Genomic DNA, 12,797 nt, shown 5'->3' on the forward strand with positions numbered 1-12,797 from the left:
TTCTAAGTCTGACAGCATTGAACCAGTGTAATTCCCACTGAACTGCTCTAAATAGGCAGTATTGCAATCAGTTTAACAACCCCTGGAGGCAATAAAATCTCCCCTTTGAACAAATACTCAAGGGGAAGAAATCTAAGATTTATAAAGGGCAGCAAGTATTCAAGAAAGGGGCAAAGTTTATGTGTGAGCCCATAATTGATGTTTCCTTTGTTGGAAAAGAAAGCTTGAGGATGCTTTAAGAATTAATCTTTAACAAGTTCTAATCTGCACTAACAAGTGAGTTCAGATGAGTGAAAGAGATATGTAATTCTGAGAGTTGAGTTGCTTCCAGCCAACTAAGAAAATTTGAAGGGGTCTTAAAAGTATGAGGACACTTTAAAATTAAACCAGAAGACTTAAGCCATCCATGTCTCTTTGATGTCTATGCCAGAGGGTCACCATCACTACAGTGTTAATTAAGCTTTATGTTTGGCTCATCGTTTGTACTTACTTAATATGTATGTACCTGTATGAAGAAAAATTCAGTCAAATATAGTATCATACTCGTTACAAATGAACTTACCAGTTCTACTTCTGTTAATAGTAATTTAGTTAAACACAAGTGTAATCCAGGTTTAAATTAAGACTGTCCTAGCTTTAATCGTCTGCTTCTATCACTATTAGCTGTGCATCCTTGGGGATATTATGCCATCATTCACAGTTTTCTCATCTGTAAAATGGGGTTGATATTTCTTATTACCTCGGGGTGGGGGATGGGTTGAAAGTATTTAGGTAAAGAAGAGTGCCTAATTCAATGTGGGTCGCAGAGTAATAGCTGAAGCTGACTTAATTGAGGTCTTACTATGTGATAAGCAACTATGAGTTTCAAGCTGCTTGATACTCTCAGTAACCATATGAGGTTGGTACAATAGTGTGGTAGAGACAGTGCTCTGAGCGCAGGGGCTCTTAGGAGAAATAGGTTGGGATACGCAGTCAACTTAGTTCTCTATCTTGGACCCAGTTGCTAGGGAATTAGCTTTGTCCCTGTCAGTGGACTCCAAGGAGGTTGGTCCTGAAACTTTGGAATTCCTCAGCATGTCAGGGTGTTCTTGTCTCTAGAGGGTGTTGGGGGCAGGAACTACCATCAAAACTCAAGTGACACCTATCTTTACCTCTCCTTTTTTTTTTTTTTTTTTTGCAGTACGCGGGCCTCTCAGTACGCGGGCCACCAGGGAAGCCCCTCCATTTTTTATGTATGAGTGTGTGTGTGTGTGAGTGTGTTGGCTCATTGTCGATTCCTCTAGCCCTACCTAGCTCTTCTTATCTCACCATTTACACCTATGTTGTAAATGCAACTTCTGTAGCACTAGCAGGAGTAGGCAAGGGGTGTTTCTTTATGTAAATGGTTCCTGCCTAGGACTCTCACCTTTCACCATTTATTTGACTTATTAAATTCTGCTTATCTTCTGGGTCTCAGCTTAAATGTTATGTCCCCCAGCAAGCCTTCCTTGATCCCTCAAGACTTGAGAGGCCCCCCTCTATGTGCTCTTATAAAACCCTGATACCCTACCACACCCTATCTCCTGCATTGTCATTGTGGGAGGCATTTCCACTCTTTAATAGTACCTGTTGGGCTTCCCTGGTGGCGCAGTGGTTGAGAGTCCACCTGCCGATGCAGGGGACGCGGGTTCGTGCCCCGGTCCGGGAAGATCCCACATGCCGCGGAGCGGCTGGGCCCGTGAGCCATGGCCCCTGAGCCTGCGCGTCCGGAGCCTGTGCTCCGCCACGGGAGAGGCCATAACAGTGAGAGGCCTGTGTACCGTAGAAAAACAAACAACAACAAAGAAGTACCTGTTTCTTTACTTCTGAGCATATAAGATGTTAGCACCTTCTCAACTTCTTGAAGTTCAGTGAAGCCATGTGGTTTGACGTGGCTGAAGATTTGTGAGCAGAACGGACATAGGTTACTCTGTGCTCACATCCCTCTCTCTTCTCAGCCATGTCAATTCCGCAGGCCTGCGTTGATAATGGAGATGCAATAGTGAATCGTCATATGGAGGGCAGCTGCCATGGAGAGTTGTCAGAGCACGCAATAGACACTGCTGTGTCAGATATATACCTTTGTTGCCTTTTAGCCACCGAGATTTTGGGGGTGGTTTGTTACTGTGACATATCTTGGCTAATACAGTCATTGCTGGGCCATCATCCTGCTTCCTCACCTGTCTATAGGTCTTTAAGGGAAGTAATTGTCTTGTTCATCATTCTGTCCCCAGAGCCCTGTTACAGGACTGCCTGGCATATGGTAGGCAACTAATAAATCATTCATGGAATGAAATAATGATTCTATATCAAGGAAGGTGCTATCTGAAGATTTGATTTCCACAGTAGCCAAACCCTTGGCATGTTTCTGATGTGAGAAAAAATGATGGAGGAATATTACTTGAGGAGAAAAATACTGATCATGATTCAGTATCTAAAGCTTTTGACAATAATTTTTTTAAGAAAAAGATGTTTTATCATTGAAAGAGAGCTATGTAGAGACAAGAAATAAAACACACACTTCTCTTTATTTATGGATAAATAACAACAGTGAAATATGCCGGGAATTGGAGAAAGAGGCCTATGATCTGAGGTCACATTGAAACAATTTTTACTAGGAATTCATTCATTCATTCCTTCATTCAACATCGTATGCTGACTGACCCTGTGTGTACTGTGATGGGTGGAAAGAATATGAGCTGACATCTCTACTTGAAGAGCTCACAGTCAAGTAGAAGATAAGCAGAGACCCAGCTAAGTAGAACACAGTGGAATAAGGGCAATAATAGAAGTGCTCTTGGGAAAAGCATAGAAGATGATGAATTTACAGAAATGATATTTTATTTGGGTCTCTCCACCGGTGTAAACTCACCTTTTCCCTCCAATGACTACCCCGTGTTCATCTTCAGCCACCACCATGGCCTTATTCTGGGCTTTGTCATCATCTGGAAGGGTACCAACTCTGGAACAATAAAATTCATGATCCCCTCTCTGACCAAACCCACCAGTCTTCTCAGCTTGCTTATTCAGTTATGGCCATTTAGAGCTAGCTGTTCCTTCAAATTCATCAAGACTTTCACTCTCAGATCCCTCCTATTTTAACTTTTCTCTTTTCCCAGCTTAGAGCTCCATGGACCAACACTTTGGCCACTCTCTCACTGTTATCCTTAATTCCTTTACTCCTTTATTGTCCTGTTTTCGGTTCTATAGAACCCACCTGGAAAATTCCACCTTGGTTTAAACCACTTGTGGCCTTCTCCATGCTTATGTTTAGACTGCTGGAAGAAATCATAAGCAGATTGGGAATATTTTAAAACCATTATTTCCAACTTTAACTAGAATCTCAACATTTCTCAGTTATCTATGTTTCCCTACTCAACCTTCTTTCCAATCCTTCATGATGACTATTTCAAGATTTCTCCTCTTTCTTAATATACTCAGATACTATCACCTTCTACTACATGCTCAGCAGACGACCTTGCCTGTTAATTTTCAGAGAAAATATAAACCATCACATAGGTGCTCCTCTAAATTCCTGCAACTGATGTAAAAAATTATTGACGGTTCCAGTCACACTTTTCTCCTTCTATTCTGATAAAATGAAAGAGTTGGGCTTCTGTCTCTCTTAGGCTAATAACTTGGGTAAGGATTAAAATCTCAGGTTGGGGGAAGGAGAGGGAATATGTTTGTGCAGTAAGGAAAGGGCCTAGGAAAGAATCCTGAGGAATAGCATTATTTAAGAGAGAGATGAAGGAAGAAGACACCACCACAGGGCATGAGAAGGAACAGAGAGGGGCGAGGAAAAGCAACTAAGCATGCAGTTAACAGAGCCAAGGGAAGAGTGCATTTCAAACAAGTGGGAGAATCGACATTCCTCATCTGTAAAACCTTGGAGAAGTCAAGTAAGATTAAAAAAAAAATAGGCGTATCTTTGGGATTTAACAACAACGAGGCTATTTGGGACCTTGCTAAGAGCTTCAGTGGAGACAGGCAGCAGCCAGATGGGGTGAGGGTGGGTTGAGAAGTGAAAGGCAAGTGAGGAACTGAGGAGTCCATTTGTAACTTCTTCAAAGAGGTTTGACTCTGAAGGAGAGGAGGTGAGACAGGATGGGAACTGGAGAGAGTTATGGGGTAGACAAAGCTATTTGTCTTTTTGATAATAGGGACTTTGTGTATTTAAATGCCCATGGAAAGAATAAGTAGAAAGGGGGAGGTTAAAGAAACAAGCAGGAGAGGATAGGATACTCGATGGAATAAGGTCCATGTGAAAGCAGGAAAGAATAGAACCCAAAGCCTTTTGTAGCCTCCTCTTTTTCTATCCATCTTTTTCCAGGCTATCTGGCTTCTTTTAACTCGATATCACTCTTTCATGCTTTCAAGTACTATCTACATGATAATGACTTCCAAATCTAAGCTTCGTGCAAAATCAGTCTCTTGAGCTCCAAATCCTCTTATCCAGCTGCCTAGTGGACTGTTCTCTCTGGTTAGCCATAGGCACTTTAGGCTCTATGCACCCAAAACAGAATTTATTTTCATCTCTTCCAAATATGCTTTCTTTTCAATGCTTATACCAGGAAAGGGTGCCACTATCCAACCAAAATCCTAGTAGGCATCTTCGACTCGCCTTTGCCTTCCCATCTTCTCTTCCCACTTTCCTCCCCTAGTGAATTGTGTCCCTAGTGAATCTTGACTTAGATTCCCCCTTCTCCAAGAAGCCCTCCTAGCCCGTACAAGTCAAGAGTAGATTTCCTTCCTATATGACCTCACTGCATCACTTACAACCTCTATTTTAGCACTTATTACTTTATTTTGTAATTGCCTTTTTGATGGCCTCTAAGCTCTATGTTGATAGGCAGGGACTGTGTCTACTTTACAGTTACATTTCCAGGGCTTGGAACATGGTGAGTGTTGAATAAATATTAGTAGAATGAGTGAATACTTATAACTGCTAATATTTATATACCACTTTAAGACATTTCCACATTTATTATCTAATTTAATCTTCATATACAACCATGAGAGGTATTATTTTCCCTGTTTTATTGATGAAGGAAAATGGGGCTCTGAGAGTTTAAGTGCCTTCGCCCAAGAGCATCTGCCTATAGGGTGCAGAGTAAGACTGTCAGTCTTCTGGTAGTTATCTCACAGCACGTTGTCTCTCATGGGTAAGGAGATTTGACTTGGGCTAATAATGGCTCGAGACAGCAAGGTTTCCATGTGGAATGCCAGATACTTTCTGATTTTAATCATGCTGGTTCTGTATTATTCCAAGCTCTCTGGGAGATTCCTAGCATAGTGGTAAAGAACAAAAATGGTGGAATTGATAGGGACAGAGTAAAGGGACAAAGTAGGTGATTACGTAGTTAATCCCACTAGGAGACTGTAAGTAGAAAAATATGGGAGACCCCTGTAAATTAATGATTACTCAAAAAAGCAGGTTTACTTAACCACAAAACCAAGCAGGCTTGCCTAGCAACAAAACCATGTGACAGCAGCAAGAGACATGCCCCAAAACAACAAAACAATGGTGGCATGAGACCGACATCCTGCCCAGTGAGCTCAGTAAGTTAATGATCCCTAGGTCATGCTCTCTGCACACATAAAGAATAATAATTTATGGAAAGGTGCTCATTGTACAGAGACATCAAAAAACTTTTATAGTCTTGGCTTGACCATGTAGGGACGAAAAAACTCCCCTGGCCAGCCTGGAGGAGGAGCTGATGATGGAAGCATGACGTCTACTCAAGAATGAAGAAGAAAGTGGTCTTTCACCTCTCCCTCCCGCTATTCCTTTGATTATAAAACTGTAGCCCACTAAGTTCTCAGGGCGTGGCATCCTCTCTCCCACCCGCCTGTAAGCCTCAAAAGCATCCTATTCTAATAAATCACTTCTTATCTATCACTTTGCCTGTCGCTGAATTCTTTGTGCACTGAGACATAAAGGACGGGGCTTTTCAGAGCCCTGCAGAAATGACACCTATCAGCTTCAGAATCAGGCTACATACATTAGAATCCTTCCTGCTACCTCTGTGAGCCTGGGCAAGTTTCATAACCTCTATAAGCCTCAGTTTTCTCAAAGGTAAATTGGGAACAGTAGTACTTATCTCCTAGGTGCTTTTTTTTTTTTGCGGTACACGGGCCTCTCACTGTTGTGGCCTCTCCCGTGCGGAGCACAGGCTCCGGATGCGCAGGCTCAGCGGCCACGGCTCACGGGCCCAGCCGCTCCGCGGCATGTGGGATCTTCCCTGACTGGGGCACGAACCCGTGTCCCCTGCATCGGCAGGCAGTCTCTCAACCACTGCGCCACCAGGGAAGCCCTCCTAGGTGCTTTTGAAGGTAGCCCTTAACATGAACCCTGGCCCAGATGTGGTAATTAATCAGCGGTAGTTATTATTTTTACCATGACCATCACCCTCGTGTTATCAGTCAGTACTCTGCTGTGCAGGCAATACAGCAGACTCAGAGGTTCTTGTTGTCTAGGGCAAGTAAAAAATGTCATCTTGGCAGCTCCTATTGTCAGTTAACATACAGACCGGTCTTGAGTTCCAGACCGCTCAGGCTCCCTTGGGGCATGACGATACTCAGAGGGAGAATCCTGCCTTACGGGGCATCGGATAGTATTGTTGTGGCTCTAAGGGGGCCAGACTTGGGAGGATTGGAGCCTATGGCTAAGTGCTAGTTCAGAATCTGAAGATTTGAGAATTTGGGAGAGGGGTGGATGAAGGTGTATTTGTTAGAGGAGAAACCAAAGATAAGGTTGTCCAGTAAGAAAGGAGAGGTGAGACCTGAATAAAGCCAGAAAAAAATGAAAATAGCTAACAAATATTGATTGCTTGGAAGGTATCAGGTACTTATGTGTATTATTTAATTCTTATAACAACCCAGCAGATTGTGATAGCATCCCTGTTTTGTAGTTGAGGAATCAGAGGCCCAGAAAGGCTAAGTAACTGGCGCACCGTCTCACATATGGCGCCAGCAGGAGAGCACACCTGGGGTGCAGGGCAAGTGGAACCGGAGTAGGAAAAGGCGCTAGAACATGCTGTTCTGGGGAACACCCCCCTCAGCTGGATGCTTTGGCTTCCGTGGGTTAGCCTGTCCAGCTTTACGTACCCGGCCCCACCCAGGTAGCCCCTTAAAGGAGTTGACCAAGCTGGCTGCACATCGCATTTCTTTGGGGTCTTGTTAATTGCACAGATTCCCAGGTCCTGCTCCCTGGGAAAGGTCTCAGGTACGTCCAACAAACCCAGGTTTTAACGATCACCTCAGAAAATTCTGAAGCACTCGGTCCTCTGGCAGATATTTAGAAAGCACTACCTTGAAGCTACCCACACCCTGGAGGCCGCATGGGGGTTTTATGCAGGCGTTTCCTCCCACAAGTTACCCAGCAGCTGTAGGTAAAGAATCTATTGATTACCCAGTTCCGGCTGGGGAAGGGTTGGAACCGCGCCAAGCAATTCCCCTGGTTTCTCAAATCCCAGGCTTCAGAATGAAACCTGGATTAATATCCTGCACGTGTAGAGTGCAACGTGGGCTGGGAAAGGTGTTCCTGTTAAATCGACTTTATTCTCCTCAGAATGCTGCTGGATTGTTAGGTGAGCTTAAAATCCCGAATATTGGGTTTGAGTTTCTCAGCAATCATTTGTGTTCTACACGAGTAAAGGAGCAATAAGCATTTTGTCTGCAGCAAGCTAAATCATCCTGAGGGAGCCGTTTACATCATTAGAATGTAATGAAATAAGTTGTCACCAGCAGCTGCCAGCAATATTTCTGGCGACTTAGAAAAAGGTTACGTTTAGCAGACATTTTCTGCGTTGTATTTACTTTTGTACACGGAGGGAGGCCGGGTACGCTGGCAGGCTGATTTACTTTCTGATTTCATGTACTCTAATAATGGTTTGTCTCGGTAAGTATGGAAAAATCGAGTAAAGTACTTGATGAAATGCTCCATGTCAAAGCAATAATTTGATGCTTCACTAGGAGACTTGAAGAGTCTGTTCTCCAAGATGAAGTGGGCAGCATGAGAAATGCTATTCATCACCGAATTTTCTTATCCTGTTATTAGGCCCAGCAGTATAAACTCTTGGCTAGGGGAGCCAATGCATCTTGAAGCTTTAAGTTTTCTCCACCTACACCATCACCACCTTGGCCCAAGCCTAGTCCTTGTGTAAAAACTCCTAACAAACTCCTGACTGGTCTCCCTTTCTCTCTTCTTGCCCTTCTGTACACAGTTCTCCATTTGGTAACCAGCATAGTTGTTCCCTACACAAATCTGATTGTGTTTAGCTGCCACTTCCCCAGCATTAAAACAGTTTTTGACACATTGTAGGTGACCAGTAATAATCTGTTAAATGGACAAATAACTGTTGCTCTCCTGCTCAAATGTTTCAGTCCCTCCCCACTGCCTTCAGGATACAGACCAATTTTCCTAACACGGTTTAGGAGGCCCCTGCCTGCTCATCCCCTCCCTTATACACTCTGCTCCATCCTGAACTACCTGCATCTCCTCCAGTTTGCCATCTCTCTCTTCTCTGAGCCTTTACACCTGCTATTCTGTCTGCCCAGATATCTTCCCTTCCTCCATTCTGCCCACTTTTCTTAACAGCTAATTCATTTTCATTCTTTAGGTCTCCCTCTAGATGTCAACTCTGAGCAAGTCTTCTCCGATTCTCCTGAGATTGAGTTGCTTGGACCTCATTTGTGATCCCAGCTCCTGAACTTGCCCACCACAGCTTTGTTCCACTGCATGGTAATTGCTGCTTCTCTTGTCCTGTATGCAACTATGTTGTAAGCTCCTTGGGCGCAGAGATGATCTCTATCTTACCGCTATACAGGTCCTAACGGCTAGCACAGGTCTTGGCCCCTAGTGTGATAACTACTATCGCCTGCTGCTGAGTGAATGATATAAACACCCTAGAGAGCCTAAGGCATTGCCTTGATTTTTCCCCTTGCCTTTAGTCGGAAGAAGGTCCTACGGATACTTTCACAGGCTCTCAGAGTGAGTGACTCTGATTCAACTCCCTCAAGCGACACCTACATGGTCACCATTCTGGCCCAAGCTACCATCAGTCCTCACCTGGATTAGAGCAATAGACCCCTAATTGGTCTCCGGCCACCTTCTTGTCCTTCTATGCATAGTTTTCTATTCAGTGGCCAGAGAAGTTGAAACCTAGATTGTCTGAATGACTTATTCAAAGCTTTCAATGGTTTAGTAGCAAAACCATAATGAGAAACCATTTTTATTTTTTTGCGGGCCTCTCACTGTTGTAGCCTCTCCCGTTGTGGTGCACAGGCTCCGGACGCGCAGGCTCAGCAGCCATGGCTCACGGGCCCAGCCGGTCCATGCCATGTGGGATCTTCCCGGACCGGGGCACGAACCCGTGTCCCCTGCATCGGCAGACGGACTCTCAACCACTGCGCCACCAGGGGAGCCCATGAGAAACCATTTTTTAGGAACTATTTTTTTCTAGCTGCTCTATAGTCCCAAAAGTCCCCTGATTAAATCCAATTTGATTCTGATTCATACTTAAGTCTCTTAACATAGCTATGTTATTCTAATTCCAGCTGCGCTTTTCCTTGAGGTCTTTGCACAAGTCCTAGAGATCATACCCTTACTCTCTCCTTGCAATTCTGGGGACATCTGCTTCCCTTCATAAGCAACATCCCTTATTTAGAGAGATTCCATTGACATAATGAAACCTTAAATAATAAACCTTAAATCTGCAGAGTATTTATAATGGCTTAATGCCTCAAAAAAATCTGTGTTCATATTTTTCACTCTCGATGAGTATGTATATATATATATATGTATATTTTAAACATCTTTATTGGAGTATAATTGCTTTACAATGGTGTGTCAGTTTCTGCTTTATAACAAAGTGAATCATTTATACATATACATATGCCCCCATATCTCTTTGATGAGTATATATTTTTTATGTACTCAGTCTATGAAGACACAAGAGGGATGGGGCAGGAGCTAAAGATTGTTATAGCCCAGAAGTCTGTGCTCGCTTCATAATGTCTTAGCAGGTGTCTTTGTCATTAATTCCCTGTTAGCTTGTTTCGCTGAACCCTCAGGGATTCCCAATGGCAAAAGTTTTCCATTTCTTTTTCTTTTCTTGCTGTCCATTTTTTAGCTACTCTATGCAACTACCATCTTGTTTCCTTCATAGCATGGCTATTTTTTGCTTTTGTTTTTGGGTTTTTTGTTTTGATTTATTTTGTTTTTCGTTGCTAACTTGCTGTTGCTGTGATAGAGCACATTATAAAACATAGTGGGGTTTTGAAAGGGAGATAGTAATTTTTGGTTTGGGGGTGATTACAAAGACTTTCCCCCTTCCTCTCATCTAGCCTTTACTCTAAGACTTTTGCTCTATACCACCCCATTTTCCTTTTCTCACAGGTAGCAACTGGGGTTTGCCATGTGCCCTGGGTGCACATACCTGTAAATAAAAATTATTTGAAGAAGGTGCAGAGTCAATTTTAGGGTTGAGGTCTTGCGGGCAGTCATCAGAAACTGGGCTTTGGGAGGGGTAAGGGTGGAAGGCAGAGAAAAAGGTGTCTTTAGAGGTCGAGCAGCTGGGACTACCTTCAAGAAGTAAGTGATACATCCCTGGAGAATCTAACTGAAAATCATCTCATATAGCTGGCGAAGCGTACGAATCTCAGGGTTCCTTCCCTAGCACACTCCCTCCTCAGGACCATAGCTCTTCTTTTTAAATTTTTAATTTCATTTTAATTTTGAAATAATCTTAAATTTATGGAAAAATTGCAAAAATAGTACATTTTTATATATTCCAATTCCCCAAATGTCAACATTTTTAACATATATGCTTTACCATTCTCTCTCTCCAGGCATACAAACTAAACACACACACACACACACACACACACACACACACACACACACACGTGTGCGCACTCAATTTTTCCTGAATAATTTGAGAGTCTGTTGCAGATACACAACTTTACTCCTATGTGTTTCAGTGTGTATTTCCTAAAAACAATGAAACTATCTTACTACAGTGTAATTATCAAAATCAGGAAATTAACATGGATATAGTATTAGTTATTGTCTAACCTATGAACCCAACTCAAATGTCGTCCGTTGTCCTTTTAATGTCCTTTATGACAAAAGTAAAAAGTTCTGGCTGAAGAACCAATCCGGGATTACTCTTTGCCTTTGGTTGTCATGTTTTTTAAGTTTTCTTTAATCTGGAATAGTTTTTCTGTGTCATGACCTTGACATTTTTGAAGAGTACAAGATATTTATTTTTCAGAAAGTCTCTCAGTTTGAGTTTACTTGGTATTTCCTCATGATTAGATTCTGATTATACATTTTTGGCAGGAAAACCACAGAAGTGATATGACCCTTTCAGCATCACACTGGGATGCACATGATGTCAGATACATTACTGGTAATGTCTCATTAAGGGTAATGTCAACTTTGATCACTTGGTCAGCATGGTATCACTTGGTCTGACTTCTCCACCATAAAGTTACAATTTCTCCTTTGGTAATTAATAGGTATCTTGTGGAGAGATATTTTGAGACTATGCAAATATCTTATTCCTCATCAAGGTATAACCCACTCATTTTAGCATTTCATTAATGATTCTTGCCTGAAAATATTATTACCATGGTAGTTGTCAATGGTGATTTTGAATTACATTATTTCTTCTATATTTATTAGTTGGAATTTTACTTTAAGGAAAAGCTTTCCCTTCTGATTGATTGATTGACTGATTTATATTTATGGTCTCACAGACTCTTATATTCTATGGGTTGTCATTCATTACTATAAGTATCTATTTTCATGCTCAAATTGACCCAGGTTTAGCTAGTAGGGAGCCCTTTGAAGCTAGCTCTGTGTCCTTCTGACTTATTTCCATCAGTCTCTGAATACTTCCTTACTCTCTGGTATAGCAAAATGTTCTAGGCTTATCTTGTATTATCCTATCCCAGTCCTGGAACTAGTTGTTTCTTCATGGAGCCCTAATTCCTTTTGGTGAAGAATGGCATTTAGAAACAAAGGTCTGAGTGCTAGATGTGCTCATTAATACTGAGATATCATTTCTCCTAGTCTCTTTCAGTAAATACAGCTAAAGAACAAACACACACACACACAACACATGCTCATACACATATATCTCATTTCTATTTCTAGAGGGCCTTAGCTTTTGCTTATTTAGCTCACAGGGCAGTGAGAAAGGAATTATTATTTTGTGTTTGTTTAGCACTTTAAAAAATTTCTAGGATTTATATTTTCATCAAGCTTAAAAATGACTCACTTTTTCCTCCCCAATTCCTGAATATATTTCACATATCTATTTTAAATTTGAAACTCTAGAACATGTGTGACATAGAGTAACAAATACAGATCAATGTAAGTAGCCAGGAACAATGGGAGATTGCAAGACTTACTGCTCTCCAGTGCTTGATTGCAGAAGGTTATGGGCGTCAGACTATGTCATGGCATGTGATTCTTTTCCCTCAGTGAGGCAGGTGAGATGGGAAAAGTTCATTGTTTTGGACATATGTGATCAATATTGCTCTGGAAAAAATGAGTGACAGTATTTTATTTAGATACATATTATTACACTATTGTGGTCTGAGAATGTTGACTAATATTAATTGTATTCAATGAAAAAAATGTTCTGTGGTGAAATATGCAGAGTATTTAACATGCTAATGGGTATTGTGACTTTTCAAGAAAAGGATATAGTACAAGATTTCCTAAACTTACTTGTCTGTGGAATCCCCTTTCTATGGAGCATCTA

The sequence above is a fragment of the Phocoena phocoena genome, chromosome 1 (genome assembly GCF_963924675.1).
Source record: "Phocoena phocoena chromosome 1, mPhoPho1.1, whole genome shotgun sequence".
NCBI classification, from domain to species: domain Eukaryota; kingdom Metazoa; phylum Chordata; class Mammalia; order Artiodactyla; family Phocoenidae; genus Phocoena; species Phocoena phocoena.